At 36.4% G+C, this 19,311-nt stretch overlaps 1 protein-coding gene across 1 annotated transcript in view; it reads left to right on the top strand.

The window, feature by feature from the left end:
• GNG7 (G protein subunit gamma 7) overlaps positions 1–19,311 on the top strand; it is an 832,631-nt gene that overhangs the window by 111,192 nt on the left and 702,128 nt on the right. The window lies entirely within an intron of this gene.

Raw genomic sequence — 19,311 nt, 5'->3', positions numbered from 1 at the left:
TTACCCTAGCATTTAGAGATGGAAGGCGAAGAGTCCAGAAGCCCCTGGAAAATGGTCCTAGCAAAGCCTGACCTGGACCTAGAGAAGAAATCTAGCATTTAGTGCTTTGTAAAAGTATGTACAGAGGACCAAGTAGCAGTTTCTTGAATACTTCTAGAATTCAACCCTTTCCAAAAAGCTTTAGACGAAGCCAAGGCCCTGGTAGTGTGGGTCTTGACCCCGTCTGGAATTACTTTGCTATGGTGAGTATAACAAAATGTGCAATAGCCTTGGATAATCATTTGAAAATAGTCTGTTTTGACACATTATGCTGTAGCGTTGTTGCCTCACAGTAAGATGCTGACCGGTTTGATTCTCAGCTAGAGCGTCTTCTGCGTGGAGACATGGGTGAATGGGCGTACCTTCGTTGAAGGTTGTGCGTCAGGCCTGGCAAGCCGGTATGTAAAAATCAACTGCCAATCATTAGTGGACCGGAGTTCTGCTGTGGCGTCCCCTAACCCCCCTAAAAGCCGAAAGACACAAACATCCCTTCCTCCATTTACATTCACAAGTGAACAATTGATTCAAAGATCTAAAAGATTTAGTTTTGTCAAGATAGTACCCGAGTTGTCTCTAGACATCCAAGGTATGGATTATCCTTTCTCCCTCGTTTTAGGTTCAGGAAAGAAAAGAAGGAGAGTAAACTCTGATACAACTTTATGCATAAAAGAAGGATTAGTTCTTAAAGAAACCATGTCCCTGTGGAACATGAGGATCTATATTACAAGACCAAAGACGCATTCATTCGAATGCATCTTGGTTGAACTTAAAAGGCTGAAAACACAAAATATTGAAGTGGCTGTTAAGCAAATTCTTTCCCTGGGAAAGAATTTGCTTGGCTGCTTCGGTACTTTGCCGTTTTCGGCACTGTAGTTCGGTCTCGGAGTTGGTATATTTAAGTAGGGGGGGGGCGATTTTTATTTTTCTTTTTTTTTGTTGGAACAGCGATTTTTTTTCCCTTGGAAAAAAATCGTTGTTCTGACACTTCCACATTGTAAGCTTTTGCTTACATAGGGTTGATTAATCACCATTTGCTTTTTTAAGCGTTCAGTGATTTAATATAGATCCGAAAGTGAGATAGGATTGACTGCAACTGAAATACTCTTCTTGCAGAGGTCAGTGCAATTAGTAAATCAGTTTTCATTGTTGAGCCTCAATTCAGACAGATTAGCTGGATTCTGTAACATGACATTAAGATCACGGGGGGGCACGGGTTTACTTGAAGGCCTTTTGTGCAGGCATCCAGGCAGTCAGTTGAAGTTGATTGATGTTGGGGATGTATCAAACACACCTGTTCTTGTGCAAGTAGATCCAGTCTGTGAGGAAGTTTGTGGTAATTACCTCTGGTTATTTCCAAAAGAAGGAAGAACCATGGTTGCCTGGGCCACAGTGATCTTCGGGGATTCCTACTAAATTTTCAGAATTACCCTAGATGTTAGTGGAAAGTGTGGCACAGCATACAGGAATATTCCTGTCCAAGGAAAGAAAGGCATCTGTCATTTCCAACTGAAAGTATGTCAATATGGCTTGTTTTCATTTATATAAATGCATGATTGCCTATGTAGTAAGTGATAATTCAGTAAAGATGTTTCCTGTTAAAAGGCATCTGTCTTCAAGCTTTTTTGCGTAGAGTCCTAGACAGAATCTTGCTATATATTGTTCAGAAAGGAGGCAAAGACTTCTACTTGAGGAACTCCTCACAGATTAATCAAATCTTGGAAGGCTGCCTGATTTAGTTTCCATTTGGGAGGGTTTGCCCTAGTTCCAATCAGCATGTCTACCACACAGTTTAGCTCTCATGGAATGTGGGATGCCTGTAGGCTGAGATTGTGCTGTGAAGCTATATCCCCAGGCTAATATGGCTGGTCTGCCGATACAGTATGATAATTTTTCTCCCTGCTTGTTGATGTACCACATGACTGTGGTATTGTCTCTAACAACTTGGAAGTCCTGGATACCAGAGATGATTCAGGGAGTTGAGTGCCTCGATCAGAGCAAGTATCTCTTTGATATTTATGTGCTTGCATCTGTGTCCCACACCGCCTGTACTTTTTTCCTTCTTGAAGCTGCTCTCCAAGCAAACTCTGAGATGTCTTTGATGACTGCCTTGGAACAGGGAAGGAGAAGGAGAGGCCTGGATTTAAGGATATATGTAGTCTCCACCAAATGATTCTCTTCTGACAAGCCCCAGCACTAGGATTTGACAAGAGAAAAGGTGTTGGTGCTGGGATCCAAGAGGCTTCAGATACCACTGTATCTTTCCGTGTGGAGTTTTGCCAGGGGTATCATGAGACTCAAAATCCTGCGGCATTTCCATGCAGTGACTGAAGTTTGAGTGGAAAACCTCAGAAATATGTCTAGATATAGATCTATTTTTCCTGTGGAAGAAAAACTGAACTGACGTGTCTAGTAGACATCCCAGGAACAACAGTCCTTTGTGATGGAGGTAAGAAAGACTTTTGAATAAAGCAAAATTATATAATTTTTATACGTGGCTAATCTGGTCATTCCAGCAATTTATGGCTTACCCAAAATACATAAAAATATTGAGGTACCACCAATGAGGCCAATAGTGCCCGGTGGCCAGTGGGTGACCACTCCCATTTCTAAATATCTTGAAGAACAACTTCATTCTTTAACATATAGCAAGATTCATATAAAAGGCACAAATGCCTTTGCTTCAATTATATGAATAGGCACAAACTAATGAAGTAATGAATATTATGCTAGTCACAATGGGTATAAAGTCTGCCTTCGTGGTTATTCCCAATGCATTAGGTATTGAGTTTGTGAGAAAATTTCTATGTAAATTTAGTAATTTCTCAACTGAGAAAATAGAACTTAGCTGTTTAATGTTGGATATTGTACTTAGTAATAATTTCATGTATAATTAGGACATCTTTTATGAGCAGTTGTGGGTAGCCATGGCTACCCCCCTACAAATAGCTATGCTAATATAATTGTCGCTAGATGGGATGAGATGCATACTTGTAGTACTGATGCAGGATATTTGAGTAGTAATTTAGTATTCTATAACAGATCTGTGGGTGATATCTTTCTTTTTTGGGCTGGGAATTTGAGTCATTACATCAGTTTGTTGTGGATTTACAAGGCATTACAGATTTTTTATGCTTTGATGTTAACAGCTTGATGGATAAAATTAGCTTTTAGACATTGATGTATATTTTAGTAATAGCTGTTTTAATATGTATATTTATAGAAAAGATCTTCAGTCCACACAATATGTTCATTATGATAGTATGCATCCTAGATTTGTTCATAATAGTATTGTATGTAGTCAATTCCTGAGGGCTAGCAGGTTGAATACAGCAGATGATGGTTTTATACAAGAGACAGTATGACATCACACTTTGGAACTATGTTATTTCTAAACGTGAAGATTTGGGTACACCCTACTTGTCCAATGATAGAAGGAATACTGGGAGTAATGAGGAAAGGCCTAAATATAGTAAATATCACATGGGATATGTTACAAAGTATAATAGAGAGACACATTTTATTAGACAGTACAAAAGAATTGCGTTATTTTGAACTCTGACCTAAATATTAGTGGAATTAACATGCAACCACTTTTTTTTATCTATAAAAGGGAAAGAAACTTAAAACAGAGACTCTGTTACAAAGATCAAGTATTTAATTCTTATATGAATTTTCCTTTTAATAAACAGGGAACTGTCCCTTGCCATAACTGTACATCCAGTAACGAAGGAGCCCTTTATCTTTAAAGCTTTAGCAAATTGTCTAACAGAAAATGTGATATGTTAAGAACGAATTGGTTCTCATCTATCTGAGATTCATAGGCAGACGGAGACTAATGCCCTTTCGAAACACATTGTGCAGTTTGGTACTGAACCTTCTTTTAAATTTAAGGTTTTACAAAGAACTTGTAAGCAAAAAAAAGGGTAATCTTGTAAATGATACTGATATGGCGGAGTATAAATGGGTACATTTCTTTAGAGCTGACAAGTTTCCAGGTTTAGATAGTAAGAATAGCATAAAACCATTAATTGAGAAGAAACATAGCTATGTATGAAATGTAATTATCTTAACTGTTTTATAAGTGCTTTTTATATATATTTTAGGTAGGAGTATTTATAAAATGCATTTTAATTAGTAGTTAGATGACTGGATTTCAATAGTATTATTTATAAAATGTACTTTAATTAGTGGCCAGATGACTGGATTTCAAATATGATTGGCATTTTAATTTAAATGAACACAGTTGATTTTATGTTGTGTTGAGAAAAAATCTTGTGGATTTGAAATCTTCATTATTAGTGATTTAAGTATTTATGGCCAGGCTCCTAGCTTTTTCTTTTATTGGACTGGAGTTTATTTGCTTTAGGGTGTCAATTCCAGTAGTTAGTTCAAACGAGACTGATTTGTGGTCTGACCTAACCAGTGAAGGCATCATGCATGGGGAGGTACAGTGACCCCCCCCCCCATGTTGGTGAGTACTATGTCCAGAAGATTAAAGCGCCTAGTGGGGGTACAGACTATCTGTTCCAGAGCATTTGTGTTAAAGTACAGGAGCCTCTGGGTGAGCGTGTTATTGCTTGTGTATGTCCCCCAGGTTATGGAAGGACAGTTAAAATCTTCCATGACTAAACAGATGCTTTTTTGTACTCTATCCATGCCATACTTGGATTCTTCCCCTTTTTACAATTCTCCATGATGACTTTATTTAACAGCAAGTGATCCTTTGTTCCATATGACTTTTATTTTGTTAATCTTCTGTTCTACTGCCATGATTGGGTTTTCTTCTAAATGACTATAAGCTGTCAGCATCAGTTCCAGGATATGATTAATACATTGTCAGAAGGCATGTTATCGGTCTATAGTTTTTTAGGATAGCTTGCAGGTTCACTCTTGAGGAGAAGAATAATTTTTCCTCTTAACCAAGTTGGTGTCTGCTCAGAATGTGCATTTTAGTAGTTCTTACTGTAGGCTAAATCTCCATGTAAAGAAGTTAATACTTTTAGCCAGAAGTTAGTTACTGCATCTGGGCCTGGGGTTTGCCAATTAGTTTCACTTTCTGTTGCTGTTAATTCATCCCATTTTATATCCTGTATATTTGAACTTCTTACTGTTTCTTTTACTACTTCTGTTCATTCAACACCTTTATTATGTTACACAGGATTTTCCTAGATACATTTCCAAAATTTGTCCATTTCTTTTTTAATGGTATTTCTATACATTTTGTTTCTCAATTCTCTGTAAAAAAAAATTTGGGTCATCAATGAATTGCTTATTTTATACTTTTCCTTTATATTTATCTACATATCTTCTTAGTTTTTCTGCCTGTGCTGGTATTTTTATTATTATTTGCGATAGTGAATGCTAGATCCTGGTCTGTTCTAATACTGTGCATTGCTTTTATCATGTCTATATTTAAGTATTTTTGTTTATCTGTTCCCTCTTCTATACTCTAACAATGAAAATTCTTGTTTTAATTTCTTTATAATTTTTTCTATTTGATACTTCCATGATGGCATTTGATTTTTCCATTTCCTTTCCTTATTGCCCTTTATTTTTGTGGTAGGACTTTATCTGTTATTAATTTAGCTGCAAAGTAATATATTCGGTTTTTAGGTCACATGAATTTCTGTTAATAGTCTTGATTACTGTGTTCATTTGCTTTATCAAACTTCTAACAGTTTAAGTATTTCTGTAATATATTTCTTTCATCAATCTTAGTTTGTGTATCCATCTCTATTAACCCACGCAACTCTACCCTTAGATCATTTTCTTCTAAACTGAGGGCACATTCAGCTTTGTGCAGGATTTCTACATGAAGCTCCAGAACATCTTCCCTTGACATATTCTCTTCATTTGCATCCTATGTCAGCCATTCCTCTTTCATATGGGAACTCATTGGCATACCACTCCACAACACTGTCTGCATCAGAGTTGTCACAGGTTCCTGTTCCTTCCCATGCTGTGCAATCCCAACTGAACTTTTATAGTAGTTTCCTACTGAATGTTCCAAAGTATCTTCATGTGGTAACTGATCAAGTGTTTCCCATTCCATCGGTTTTTTTTCTTAATCTGGGGACTCACTGTTCTGTGATGCTGTGATGTTACTAGAGTTGGATTTTCTACACCAAATACTTCACTCCGCAGGTAATCCATAACTTCAGTTTCTGTTTCTTTAACTTCTCACTTAGTAATCCTCTCTTCTACTTCCTCCTTTGTTTGCTTATTTTTTGTATTGTAAAATTTTCCATATCCGGATACCTTTGCCTGTGTTTCGCTTCAAATATCTGATGCTGCTTTTTTGTATTCTTTAGTTTTGCTCTTTCCTTTGCATAAGTATTGCACCATAAACCACGAAAACTTAAATAACCAACTATTCAAAAAAGCCGCTAAACTGCCAAGTCTCTTTTTACACGAAGCTTTATTTAAGGGCTTTTCGTCCTACAGTATCATTGGACTTCCTCAGAATAACAAAAACCATTTAAAAAAATCCAACTCCCATTTAAATAACCTCCACAAGGTCACATGATAGAATAATTAAATTTTAAAGTCATAATACCTATAAATGTTTGACTTGTTAAAATCAAATAAATGTATGTTAAAATTATTCATAGTGAGATAGTTGCAACAGCTTATTAAAGTATCTAAATATTTGTTTCTCAACCATGTTAGTTGCCATAAAATTAGATAATAATAATAAAAAAAGTGAATTATGATGATCAAAACTATACATTACTAATACAAAACATCTTTACCTTACATCTGTATACACCTAATGTATAACTATATAAGATATATATGAATGTGTTTAAATTCATATTTTATCATTAACATTTATACATTTGTAAATTAATAAATTAATAAGTTAATTTATACATCTTTACCTATCCAAACTTTTAAGTTTCAGTATACACATAATTGAACATTTTTCATTTAAACCAGTATCCATATATGCATTCAGCCTAATTTGCCACATTAGTTCCATTTTTTCCAACAGTAAGTTAAATGGACCACCCCTCATATTCTGAATGACTTAATCGATTACCTTAAATTTAAACTTATGATCAGGGTGTACAAGCACATGCCTAGCTAGAGCATTTTCCTCTTTTTATGTTGACTTATGCTCCTGAGATGTTCATACACCCTGTCCTTCAGTCTCCAATGCGTCTTGCCAATATAGAAAGAGGGGCAGGTTTAACATTTAGCAACATACACAACTCCTTTTTGAGTTACAGTTAAGTCTATTCTTACAATTTAATCTAAACCCATTTATATCAGTAGTAATTCCTAGTTCCATCACATAGCAGTATGGACAATTACCACACTGCATCATACCTAAATTCCTTATTTTTGGGTTTGTTTTTGTAATAGGTTTTTGAAACTCAATCCCTTTCTCCAGACTATTTTTGGCAATTCTCCTATTTTTGAAACCAGGGTATTATTATCTTTCAGTAAACTCCAGTTTTTATTATTATTTCTTTAATTTTGTTATAGTCTAAAGAAAAAGTCAAAATACATGCCAAATTAAACCGGGCAGTTCAGACTGTTGTGAAAAATTCATTTGATTTATACTAGTCTCTTGTTCCATGAAAGTGATGGATGTTTCTGTGTATTTCTTTAATAGTGGTTTATATAAACCCTTAGTCCTTTTATATGTAATGTCATGTATTAACTCTTCTATTAACTCTAAAGGATATTCTCTACTCAAAAACATATGCTACAAATTCATACATTCTTCCAAGAAACTCTCTTCTGTAGTGATCATCCACGCTGCTCGGACTAGTTGGCCCTTCACTACAGACCGTTTCTGATGGAATGGGTTTGCACTTGAATAGTGCAAAAATTTATTAGAGTAAATGGGCTTTCTAAATATTTTAGCCTCAAACCCTTTTTGTTGTTCATTTTTAGTAAGTTCTACATCTAAATAAGATATGGATTTAGTATGAAAAAAATGGGCGAGTTGCATGAAATCAGATGCATTATTAAAGAAATAATAATAAAAAATGGTTTATTGAAAGATGATAATATCCTGGTTTCAAAAATAGGAGAATTTGGTAATTGATCAAGTCATTCAGAATATGAGGGGTGGTCCATTTAACTTACTGTTGGAAAAAATGGAACTAATGTGGCAAATTAGGCTGAATGCGTATATGGATCCCGGTTTAAATGAAAAATGTTCAATTTTGTGTATATTGAAACATAAAAGTTTGGATAGGTAAAGATGTATAAATTATTAACTTATTAATTTATTAATTTACAAATGTATAAATGTTAACGATAAAATATGAATGTAAACACATTCATATGTATCTTATATAGTTATACATTAGGTGTATAGAGATGTAAGGTAAATGTTTTGTATTAGTAATGTATAGATTTGATTATCATGATTCACTTTTTTATTATTATTATCTAATTTTACGGCAACTAACATGGTTGCGAAACATAAATATTTAGATATTTTAATAAGTTGTTGCAACTATGTCACTATGAATAATTTTAACATACATTTATTTGATTTTAACAAGTCAAACATTTATAGGTATTATGACTTTAAAATTTGATTATTCTATCATGTCACCTTGTGGAGGTTATTTAAATGCAGTTGGATTTTTTTAAATGGTTTTTGTTATTCTGAGGAAGTCCAACGATACTGTTGGACGAAAAGCGTTTAAATAAATTTGCTTCGTGTAAAAAGAGACTTGGCAGTTTAGCGGCTTTTTTGAATAGTGAAGTATTTCACCGTGTTAAATCTCTCTTTCTTTCCCATGTCCATATTTCTTCTCAGATTTCCCCCTTTCCACCTGTTTCTCCTTAATTTGGGGACTCATTGTTCCATCATGCAGTAACATAACCTGTGTTAGACTTTCTCCACTAAACCCTTCACTTCACAGGTATTCCATAATTCAGCTTCTATTTGTTTAACTTCTGTTTTAATAATCTTGTGTTGTATGTTCCTCCTTTGTGATCTTATTTTTTGTATTGTGAAATTTTCCATATCTAGGTGCCTTTACCTGTATTTCTCTCCAAATATCTTTGGAACTGCTTTTTTGTATTGATTAGTTTGACGTTCTCCTCTGCATAAATATTACATCATATCAGACCTCTTTCTTTCCCATGTCCATGTTTTTTTTTATACCTTTAAAAAATCTCTTGGTTTGTTTGTTTTCGCACTTCCTCAGTCACTTTTTTTTAAACGGCCCGAGGTTTCTTGGTTTATGTAATATTTTTCATGAATCAGTTGTATTAGTGAACACAAATTTGTATTTGAAGCTTTTGACAGTTTTGATTGTGTGAGAATTTTTCTTTCCTGTAATTTCTCTTAGTCTTTTTGAATATCTCCTATCTGGAAATTCTGGGGTTCTTGCATAATACTAACAATACATACTTTCTTTCTTATCCTCAATAGTCCACTCTTATCGTCTTTATGGCTCTTTTTTTGGCCTGTCAGTTGTGTTTTTTGTGTACTGCTCTTTCTACAATAGGGGGGCCACCCTCCCCCTTAGCCTGGCCTAACCACATTGTAGGAATGTTTACATATCTTGAGGATTCTACACTATTTTTTCAGTTTCTAGCACCAATGCACCTACCAGGATTGGGCACTTTTTTGTCGTGGTACTTGTGCACCCAGCTGTCTTTTTTATTTTTTAACCTACTTCTGTCCAAGGTGTATGCTATATAAAATACAGTCTGGATGACAGTGCCATCTTGGTGAGGTCTGGTTTCCCTTCTGCATAAACACCTAAATCAGAATGACATGTTCTAGGGACATATACTATATTGTAGGCAGTTTGTTTTTAATTTTTCCAAGTCTTTTGGGTTTCTAATACCATGATGGGAATGGCCCCCATTCTTAAGTCAAAGTATGATTAAAGTTCATGAAATTAGTATTGTTTCAGTCTTTGTTAGCCAGAAGTGCTTTCTGCAGCACCTGCAATGTGCCCCATGATGACTCTTCCTGCAATTCGTATGTGTATCTATAACATATCTAAGTACTATTGTAAATTCTTCTTTTTTAAGACCTGTTGCTCCTACTGCTATTGGAACTGTTTGGGTATCCTTCCACATTGCCCTCATTTCTGCTTGGAAATCCTGGTATTTTATTACTGTAGTCACTGGCTGTAGCAATTTTCATGGACTACTATGTCTGGCTTTCTCACATCTAGTTTGTTCCTTTTTTAATTTCTCCAGATCTTTTGGGTTTCTAATGCCATGATTGGAATAGACCCCATTCCTAAGTCAAAGTATGATTAAAGTTTGTAAAATTAGTATTATTTCAGTCTTTGATGTCAGCCAGAAGTGCTGTTTGCAGCACCTGCAATGTGCCCAATAATGACTCCTGTAACTTGTATGGAGTTACATGCATCGGTAACATATCTAAATATGATTGTAGATTCTCTTTTTATAAGATCCATTGCTCCTACTACTGTTGGAACTGTCTGGGTATCATTCTTCTACATTGCTATCATTTCTGCCTGCAAATCTTGATATTTTGACTTTGTGTCTCTGTGTACGCAAGATACTGTAGGCACTGGGTTTAGCGATTTCAGTGACCAATGCTACTTTTGTCTTCTTTTCATGGACCACTGTATCTGGTTTTCTTGCATCAGTCTTTTGAACTGTTGGTAATGGGTGATCCCTTGTGATGTACACTTCATTGTTTCCCTCTTAATTTTTCCAAATCTTTTGGGTTTATAATACCATGATGGGAATGGACCTCATTCCTAAGTCAAAGTACAATTAAAGTTCATGAAATTAGTATTTTTCACTCTGTCAGCCTGCTCTTCACAGCATCCGTAATATGCCCAGTAATGACTCCTCCTCTAATTCGTACAAAGTTGCATGTATTGGTAGCATGTCTTCAGTATGATTGTAGACTCTTTTTTTTTTTATAAGACCCGTTGCTCCTACTACTGTTGGAACTACCTAGGTATCTTTCTTCCACATTGCTCTCGTTTCCACTTGCAAATCCTGATATTTTATGACTGTGTGTGTGTCTCTCTCTCTCTCTGTGCGAGACACTGTAGTCACTGGGTGTGGAGATCTCAATGATCAATGCTACTTTTGCCTTCTTTTCTTGGACCACTACATCCATTTTTACTAGCATCTATCGTTTGAACTGTTGGTAATGGTTGATCCCATGTGATGTAGACTTCATCATTTTGTGTGATGCTTTGTGGCTCATCTTTCCAGTGGTTTTCAGCCATTTCAGTACCATAATGTTTTCACAATCCCCAGTGCAGCAGTTTTGCCACCTTATTATGCCTTTCAGTATACAGTCCTTTTGCCATTAGTATGTCGCAACCAGCAACGAGATGTGCAACTGTTTCCAATTCGGTTTTACAAAACCTACATTTGTCTGTTTCACCCACATGTTCAGTGGACTTTGTAAACCAGTGTGTACGTAGCCCACTATCTTGGGCTGCCAATATTAACTTTTCATCTCTTGGTTTAAATTCGCCTCTCCTTAACCATTCCTGCATTTGATCCTGATCAAAATGAGGTTCTTCTTGAAGTTTTCTATACTTGCATCTATATTTATTGCATTTTCCACATTTCTTGCCTTTTCGTCTGGTCCTTCACCTTGTATTCTTTCTTTTGTTTTTTGGCACATCCAGTTGGTGCCTGGTTTTTATCTACTTTGGGTTTGATTTCCATTCCTGCTTTGATGCCTATATGTTTCTGCTAGATTACGCAGAGAAGTCATCTTAGATTTATTCTCTTCATGTTTCAACACTTTCCCTATGTTTGGGTCTTGTGAGATCAGCAGATATGTGTAGAGTCCCACAATTGCAGATCTGTACATGTAATCAATTTTAAGGAGGCCCATCCCTCCTCCAGAACGGGGAATGCACAATCTTGGTATGTACTGATTTTTATAAATCATTTTGCGAGCATGAAGCATCCTTCTTGTTTTAATATCTAATCTATCCAACACGTTTTGGGGTCAGTCAGTCACTCCAAAACTGTAAGTTAGGACAGGAAGAGCAAATTGGTTTATAGCTTGGATTTTGTTCCTAGATGTCAACGCTGTTTTCAGGATTAATTTAAGTCTTCTAAAATATTCCTTACTAGTTGCATGTAGTCGTGTTTTATTGTTGATCCTTAATCAATTCCCAAATATTTATATACTCCCTCTTGCTCAAGTTTTGGTATCATATTCTTGTTTCAAACTGATGTGTTCCTGGTGTTGCAGTTTCCCTGCTTTAAAGGTTGCTTTTGTATATTTGTCAAGACCAAATGACATTTTTATATCCTCTGAAAAAGTTTTGACAACCTGCAGCTGTGCTATCATTTCCTCATCTGATGAGCTATACAGTTTTAAATCATCGACAAAGAGAAGATGAGAAGTCTGTACACGTAGTTTTCTAGGAGCCAAATTATAGTCATTGCCTAAGCTGTTAAGTGGACAGTTTAATGGGCTAAGGGCAAGACAGAAAAGCAGCCATGACAGAGTCACCCTGGAATATCCCCCTTAGAATTTTTATCCCTGGGATAATAATTTTTCCTTTATCATGGATTAATTGCAAAGTGGTCTGCCACTGTTTCATGGTCACTGTAATGTAGTCGATCAGTGTAGGATGTATCTTATACATTTTTAAGCACTTTTTTATCCGTGAATATGGGATACTATCAAATGTTATTTTGTAGTCAGTCCATGCCATACTTAGATTCTTCCCCTTTTTACAGTTCTCCACTATGACTTGATTTAACAACAAATGATCCTTTGTTCCATATGACTTTCTTTTATTGCCCACTTGTTCTACTGCCATAATTGAGTTTTCTTCTAAATGACTATAATCTCTGTCAGCATCAATGCCAGTGTATAGTTTATACGTTGGCAGAAGGCAAGTTATTGGTCTGTAATTCTTAGGGTAGCTTGCAGGTTCACTCTTAAGTAGGAGCATTGTTTTTCCTGTTAGCCAGGTTAGTGTCTGTTCGGGGTGTGCATATAAATAGTTCTTACTCATGGTTAAACCTTCATGCAAAGATGTTAATACTTTTAGCCAAAAGTTAGGTACTGCATCTGGGCCTGGGGTTTTCCAGTTAGTGGCTTTTTTTAACTTTGTTTCAATCTCTCTGGCTGTTACTTCATCCCATTTCATATCCTGTACCTTTATACTTTTCTTTTACTTCTTTTATCCATTTAGCATCTTTGTTCTGTTCCACAGGATCTTCATAGATGCTTCTCCAAAATGCATCTATTTCTTTTTTTTTTTTTTTTTTGCGGTCTTTCAATTCCTTTTACCTTGTTTCCCAATTTTCTATAAAACTTTTTGGGTCATCAATAAATTTCTTATTTTGTACTTTTCCTTTATATTTATCTGTGTATCTTCTAAGTTTTTCCGCCTGTGCTGAAATTTTTAGTTTATTTGCGATAGTGCATGATAGATCCTGGTCTGTTGCAATACTGCACATTGCTTTTATCACATCTTTTAGTATTTTTGTTTATCTGTTCCCTCTTCTATAGTCTTCTAACAATGTCACTTCTTGTCTTAATTGCTTTAGTTTACTCTATTCGATACTTCCATGATGGTATTTGATTTCTCCCCTTACTTTCCCTCACTAACCTGTGTCCTTGTGGTAGGACTTTAACAGTTATTAATTTAGCTGCACAGTAATATATCGTGTTTACTTCTGTTATATTGCATGGATCTCTACGGACAGTCCTAATTGCTGTGTTCGTTTTATCAGACTTCTGACTTTTGGGGTTTTATTGACCACCTGCAGTCTATTTCTTTCATTGATCTTAATATATCTATTTCTATTAAATAAAAGCAACTCTTCTCTTACCTCATTTTCTTCCAAACTAAGGGCACATCCCTTGTTTTCCATTTCTTGCAGGCATTCTGCAGAAAGTTTTATAGCATCTTCCTGTGGCACCTTCTCCAACTTCATCCTGTGCCATCCGTTGCTCTGTCATATGGGAACTCACTAGCCTACAACTCCTCAAGATTCACTGCATCAGAGTTTCCACAGTTACCTGTTCCTTCCCTTGCTGTCTAGCTTCAAGTGAATGTTTATACTGATTTCCTGTGGAAGGCTCCAAATTATCTTGATATGGTACCTGACCAATTGCTTCCTGTTCCACTGGTTTACTCTTAATTTGGATATCCATTGCTCTATCCTGTTGTGGTGCTTTCTGCATTAGAGTTTCTACACTGAATCCTTCATTTTGCAGGTGCTTTGTAACCTCAAATTCTATTTCTTTACCTTCTCCATTACTAATCTCCTTTTCTACTTTTCCTATTTGCCTTCTTATTTTTTGTATTGCAAAGTTTACTATATCTGGATCCCTTTGCCTGTATTTCTCTTCAAGGATCTTTGGTGCTGCTCTTTTTGTATTGGTTAGTTTTGCTTTCTCCTTTGCATAAATATTACACCATATTAAATCTCTCTCTTTCCCATGTCCATATTTCTTCTTCCGATGTCTCCTGATGTTCTTGCTTCTCCTTACTTTGGAGACTCACTCCATTATGCTGTGATGTAATCTGTGTTAGACCTTCTACACTGAATCCTTCACTTCGCTGGCACTCCATAACTTCAACTTCTATTTTTTTTCAGTTTGTACTTTTACTAATCTTCTTTTCTGCATTCCATCTTTGTGGTATTATTTTTTATTTGTGAATTGTTTCCATATCTGGATGCCTTTGCCTGTATTTCTCTCCGAATACATTTGGGGCTGCCTTCTTTATATTAATTTGGCTTTCTCCTTTGCATAAATATTGCACCATATCAAATCTCTCTCTTTCCCATGTCCACATTTCTTTTTTATACTTTACAAAATATCTAGTCTTTGTTGTTTACATTTTCGCACTTCCTCAGAAGCTTCTTTTTACAACCAGATAAAGGTTTCTTGATCTATATATACTGTTTTTCAAAAATCTGTTGTATTAATGAATGCAAATTTTAATTTGAAACTTCTGACAGTTTTTCCTGTGGAAGTATTTTCTTTCCTCTAATTTATCTCTTAATCTCTTTGTATATCCTCTGTCTGGAAATTCTGGGCTTTTTGCATAACAGTAACAATACATAATTTATTTATTCCTCAATAGTCCACTCTATCGTCTTTATAGCTCTTCTTCGGCCTATCGGTTTTTGTGGACTGCTACTTCCTTCTACGGGGGGCATCCTTCCCCTGGGCCTGGCCTGGCCCCATTGTAGGAATGTTTCAATATTTTGAGGATTCTACACTGCCATTTTTTTCAGTCCTGGCACCAGTACACCTACCAGGATTGGACATGTTTTCATCCTGGGTCTTGTGCACCCAGCTTTCTTTTTATTTTTGACTTACTTCTGTCCATGATATATGCTATATGAATAGTCTATATATCAGCTTCACCTTGGTGAGAAGGTACTCACCAAGACTTGAGGATGAATTCAGTTTCAGCATTACTACTCTCCTTTGCTTGCTGAATTTTCATCTCTCCATTCTTTGTCAGTATGGGATGTGTAGATGTTCTCATAGATGGGATTTCACAGGGAAAAAGTACCAAGTAACATTGAACATATACCCAATCACAGGCCCATCATTCGTGTATTTTTTTATTTACTTACATTTTGTTTACTGGGAAAGTCCACTTGGCCATTCAGAATCTATTTTTAGTGGAGGCCCGGGGAGAAAAGCTCTGCAGTACAAGAACAAAGGTGACTACATTGGAAATACAATTCAGAAGTATATGCAAAAAAATAGTTGACAAAAAAATAGCAGACAGGTAACAAGTAAAAGAGTAACATTATATGAATTTTCAAGGTATTAGAGCAGTGAGGATTTTCACTGAACATTATTTGATGGTAGCTAGGAAAGCATCACTTGTAATAAATATTCTAAGGAGGCTTGGTGCAGGTGCAATTCCAGATAGAAGATAGGTAGTCATGTAATGAAGTTTTGAAAAAGGCAGGATTCTGGGTTGTTCTGATAGATAATGGTAGAGCATTCTGATTTTTGGCTATGGAGCAGGTGTAAAGAAGCTGTCTGGGTGGAAGGTCTGGTTTATGTACCTGCAAGAGTTGCTGATTATTGGATCTGAGAAGGTCTGTGGGTGGTAGTAAGTAAATATTTAACTAAGGGTAGGACAGTGTGAAGGCTTAAAGATCATTTTGTGTGCATAAGTTAGTTGCAAGTAGGAGAGAGAGTGTGTGGTAGCTCAAGACATTTTAGGGAGTGTAGAGCAGTACATTGATGGATAGAGTATTTGGAGTTTGTTGCGAATTTGGCAATTCTGTTGTAACAAGTCTCAAACTTTAGCTTTTAGTGAGGATTGGAGGTTGGTAGATGGGGGGGGACGTAGACAAGTGATAGTATGTAAGTGGAAGCAAGAGTTTGTTTAGTGGCGGGGCTTAGGAAGTGATTGTGTCTACAGAAAATTCCTAGCTTTTAGTGAGTTTTGCAGATGTTATGTTGTATGTGCAAGTCAGATTTCAGGTGTTCGTCTATAGTGGTTCCTAGAAGTTTTATGTGGGTAACAACTTCAATTATAGCATTACTTACAGAATAAATAGTGAACTGGGCTTTGTTTAAGGGAGTTTTTTTTATAGGTGAATAGTGTTATCTTGTTTTTTTTTGGGGTATAGGGCTAGATGGTAGTTATACATCCAGGTGTCAGTGGTGGAGAAGGCCATTTGAGTTTTATGTTGTAGGTCAGAAATGGAATCCGCAGAACATACAATAGTTGCATTGTCTGCATATTGAATAAGAGATCTGTGATGCATGGATGAATGGAAATTATTAATGAAAACAGTGAATATGAGGGGTCCAAGTATGGAGCCTTGGGGACCCCCGGTAGAGGTGTTAAGATATGGATAGATGGAATGTTGCCACTTGACAGCCGCCACTTGACAGCTTGTTGTCTGTCTTTTAAATAACTTGAGAACCAGATGTGTCTGTGTGTGTGAGTTGTGGTGGTGGGGTGGGGGTTAGTCCGATGTTGGAGAGTTGTGTTACAAGAAAAGGGTGTGAAAATGTGTCAAATACCTTTGATAGGTCTAGGAAGAGGGTGGAGGTAATTTTGCCAGTATCACGGGCTCTGTCAACTGTACCCATAAAAGATATAAGGGCAGTTGTGCTATGGCGTGGTCTAAATCCATGTTGTGTGGGTGACAGGATCTGGTTATGAAGAAGAAAGTGAAGAAGTTGAACATGTATGCATTTTTCCAGGATCTTGGAGATAGGAGAGAGAGTGCTGATTGGTTGGAAGTTAGTGATATCAGTATTGTTGCCGCAGTTATGAAGAGGGTAAATAAATGCTCCCCCCCAATGTTTTGGGGACATTAGATTCTTGGATGGATCTTTTGAGAAGTATACTTATAGGGTAGGCTGCAACATCTGCTGCAAGTTTTAGATATTCTGAGGGTATGTTGTCAGGAGCGTTGGAGCAAGATTTGAGCTTGAGAAATAGTCTGTTGTGGCAATTGGAATGGGATTTAGAGTGAAAGTGGGTGCAGAGTGGGTATTGGGCTTGCGGGTATAATAGATGGATGTACTGGAGGGGGCGTAAGTGGAAAGCTTTGGTGATGTGTTGCTTGTGCTGCACTGTGCTTGGGGAAAATTAGCTGTGATGTCAGCTATAGTACTGATAAAGAAAGAATTAAAGGGAGTAACTGTTTCTTGAGATGATTTGTCAGGCTGTGGACATGGGTTGCTTTTTGTGCTTGGATTTAGCAGTGATGTAATGGAATTCCAGAATTTTGGTGGGGTTCTACTTATGGTTAGATTGGAGTTTTAGGCAGTGTTGGTGACTAGTCGTTTTACTTGGTTATGAAGTTGTTTAAATTTTAACATGTCTGGAGTGTTTTTATTAGCTTGCCAGTGCTTCCATATTTTATCCCTGGTGTGCATAAGATCTTTAGGCTTGGTTAGCCATGGGGCATGGTTTGTTTTGATCCTCTTTATATGAAGGGGTGCAAGGCTACTTGGTGTATCCTGAAGTGTAGTGTTGAAGTGGTCAACTGTGTCATCAGGAGGGAATGTTTTTAGGGTATGCCAGTTTATCTTTTTTAGAATATCAATGAAGGTCCGCGGGTTAAATTTAGTCAGGTTCCTAAGTTGTATGTATTGATGCTGATTTTGACAGGGGGGAGGAGTACGGTGAATAAAGGCGGGGAGATGAAGGTGTTTTGGAGAGTACCAACTGCAGATATTTTGTTAGGGTCAGTGACTAAAATCCAGTCAAAAATGGAGCCATTGTCATTGTACCTACAAGATCTGGTTGGGAAATTGTTGAGTTGCGTGAAGTTGAATAGATTAATATTTGAAAAATAGAAAGCTGGAGTTGAGGTCTAACCATTTAATATTTACATCGCCTAGGATGAAAGTTTCATTTTTAATATTAGTAGAAATCCATGCAAGGATATCTTCTAATAAGGGTAGGTTGTTTCCTGGGAGTATGTAAAGAACTATGATACACAGATTTTTTTGCAGTTTTTCATTTTTAGGAAAGTAATGAGAATTTTTGACATTAGAAAATTGTGAAACAGGATTTGTATGTGGAACTAATATAAGTGTTAGAAAAAAGTATTGCTACCCTGCCTCCTTTTATGTGGGGTCTGTCAGATCTTATTGTTTGAAAGCCTGGGAAGAAAAATTCAGAGCCTTTAATGTAAGGTTTTGCTAGTGGCAATAATGTCTGGTTGACTGTGAGTGACCCAAGAGTGAAAGTTAGAAATGTTATCATGAATACTTTGGAGATTTAGGGTTACCACATACAAGGATTTGTGAGAATTATTGCTGAATTGAGGGTATGGAAGGATGGGTAGAAGTGGGATCTGGACTGAGGTGTAGTAAATTTAAATGTGTATGATGATGGTTTTTGGGTAGTGGAAGATTTAGTAAGGTATGTTTGAAAATAGGTGGAACTATTGTTTATTGGCATAATGTGTTTATTTTTAAAAGGGATATTTTCCACTTTATATTGGAAGAGGGAATTTATTTGGTAGAGGCTAGGAGATGTATCTGTATAGCTGCTAGATTTGTTAAATATGGAAGTAGCTGTAGTTGAAAATTTGGGGGGTAAGGAGATGGGGTTTAGTTCAGTGATGTGTAGTAGAGAAAAGGACAGTACGGTTAAAAGTGAGAAAAGTGTGTGCTAGATGAAAGCATGGTTTGAAGAAATTGCAGGGATGAGAGGTTGGTAGTGTATCAGTAGAGAGGATGTGGATGTGTTGTAAGAACGTAGAAAGGTTAGGTAGAATAAAGAGATTATAGTGGGTACCTAGGAAGAGGAGATGGAAAGGAGAAAGCGGAGCTTGACAAAAGATGTGGTATTATGTAGTGGG

Source organism: Protopterus annectens, chromosome 8.part0 (genome assembly GCF_019279795.1).
Source record: "Protopterus annectens isolate FY-2018-M chromosome 8.part0, PAN1.0, whole genome shotgun sequence".
NCBI lineage: Eukaryota > Metazoa > Chordata > Ceratodontiformes > Protopteridae > Protopterus > Protopterus annectens.
This window is presented reverse-complemented; position numbering and strand designations above follow the sequence as displayed.